Here is a 2,631-nt window from a genome sequence, read left to right as displayed (position 1 = left end):
CGTCTCACGAATTGGCAGCACCTGGTACTTCTGGGCGTGGAGGAAAGGATTAGGGTGAAAGTCTGTTTAAGTAGCTAGTGTAGCCCCCCACTCCTTAGGTCTGGGCTGGCATGGCGATTTCCTTCCCAAGTGTATAGCATGGAAATTGGGGGGTAAGGAGAGCAGGGGGGCGGGGGGAAGAGTAATTTACAATAAAGAAACTTGACAGCCATTACCTTCTCCAGGTGAACAAGAGCAGCATCAAGAGTCTTAAATCATGTTGAGCGTAGTACGCTTGATATGATGTGGCGAGAAGGGCACTGTACCTCTGTGGTCTTCCTCTCAATAGCCTTCTCTTATCATGAGAAAAACATCAGATGAACTTCAATAGTGGGGCATCCTACAAAATCCCTCACCGGTACTCCTTGAGTGTTTACTCGAGTTCATCAAAAACAAGGAAAGTTTGAGAAACTTCCCTAGCCAAGAGAAGCCTAAAGAGATAGGACAGCTAAATGTAATATGGCATCTTGAGTGGCATCCTGGAATAGAAAAAGGACATTAAGAAAAAAAGAACTAAAGAAATCTATGGACTTTAGCTAATATGAAGCACCAGTATCCGTTCTTTAATTGAAACAAATGTATTATGCCAATGTAAGATGCTAATACTAGTGGAAACAGTGCTGGGTATAGGGGAACCCTCTATACTATCTTCTCAGTTTTTCTGTAAATCTAAAACTGTTCCCCCAAAAAAAGTGTATTAAAAAAGGAGAAAGAGGAGAAGTAATTAGATGCCCTAGGTGCTCTCCCCAACTCAGTGCATTCCAGCAGCTGCCCCTGTACCACCCTGGTAGAAATGGGAGGTTTATTTGCTGGAGTGGGTAAAACAGGCCGAGGCAGCAACCACAGCTGAGGCACAGAGTAAGATACTGAAAATAAGACTAAGTAAGAGTTTACATATTAATGTTGAAACACTCAGTAATCCTCCCTGACTCAGAACCCGGGGGAAACCAGGCTTCTGCGTCCCAAGGAGGGAACATTAAAATTCTTGGCCAACTCAAGAGAAAAGACATAAAGATACTAACTTAGGAGAGTGAGAGGAATGCCCAGTGAAAGAGCCCACCCTATAGGGAGGCCCACATTCAACAACCCAGTCCCATACACAGGGGTTTTTCGTGTCTTGATCTTAAAAATCATTACCAGATACTTGAGGAAAATCTTTAACATGAAAGACACCAAAAACAGTAAAAAGTAATTTAGAAAAAAAAAAATAAAAAGAACAGACCCTACAAGGAGAACAAAAGCTTCTAAGCCATATTTAATATTCTCAGAGCAAAAAGAGAATATTTTATCTCCATGAAACATGAATAGGATGTTATAAAAATGAACACAAAGAAGAAAAAATACTCTCGGAAATTAAATTTTTAGCAGCCAAAATTAAAACTTAGAAGACAAAAAGACAAAGGGATGGAAAATATTACAGAAATAAGATCAATAGACCAGTCTACTGGTTCAACACCCAAATAACAGGGATGCCAAAAGGTGAGTACAGAAAAACCAAAGGGAAGAATATTAAATTATATTTCAAGAACGTTTTCCAGAATTTAAAGATTGAGTCTGCAGGTTGAAAGGACCTACAGGCAGTGGTTACAAATATTAATAGATCCACGCCAGAGACACAGGCTCAAGACATTTTGAAACATCAGAGACATGGTGTAGCCAAACATAATTAATTCCACTCCCCTTGCGAGTGACTGGCTTAGGACTGGGCACATGGTGCAGTTCCAGCCAATGAGACATGAAAGGAAGAGTGTATTGGCCTTCTGGAAAGGTTTCTGAATAACTCACATAGGTGCAAGAAGGAAGACTTCCCTTTTCTGCTTCTGGATGTTTGCAACTGCCTTAGCCATCTTAGGACCATAAGAGCGGACATCCTTAGTGGATACGCATTTGGTAAGTGGAAAAGCTAGGTCTTAAATCTGACTCCAAATCCCATGCTGTTAATTTATCTCATAGTCTACCCTAAAAGGCTAACCAGAGTTAATGGCCTGAGGGAAAAACCATACCTGTGGCTCCAACTATGTCACAATAGTTCATACATCAAGTGCCTCTAATTAGCTCATGGCACTTTTCTGAAACCTGTGCAACTTGAATTTGTATATTTATTACCACTAGAAAATGACCCTAGATCATAAATCCTTGAATATCAGTAGCCTGGAAGTTAGAGAAACAGCAATTATCAGTTTAACCTACAACTCACTCAAAATATCATCTAATAATCAAGTACATTAAGAAGGCTCTTTCGCTTTCAGGTTCACTTATTTTCATGCCAGCTATTCAGACATTAGGTCTCCACTACACGGAGGCCAAGGTCAGGAATTTGAATCTCCAGATATATGTTTACTTTAATCAGTTCCACTGTCCTAATCTCCACCACTAAATTCAACCAGTAATTTTTCAAACATATGAAGTCTGACTCTGAGACGAGGCAATTAATATTACATGACAAAAAAAAAAAATGAGGTGGTCATCGAACTGGGGCGGTGTGGTGGGGTGGAGGCGGGGAGAAGTGGTAAATTATTCTGAAAAAGAAAATGTGGTCATGACAGTAACTACCGTATTTGCCGGCGTATAAGACGATTTTTTGGCCCTGAA

This window comes from Hipposideros armiger, unplaced genomic scaffold, assembly GCF_001890085.2.
Source record: "Hipposideros armiger isolate ML-2016 unplaced genomic scaffold, ASM189008v1 scaffold_74, whole genome shotgun sequence".
NCBI lineage: Eukaryota > Metazoa > Chordata > Mammalia > Chiroptera > Hipposideridae > Hipposideros > Hipposideros armiger.
The sequence above is the reverse complement of the archived record's forward strand: the minus strand, read 5'-3'. Positions refer to the sequence as shown.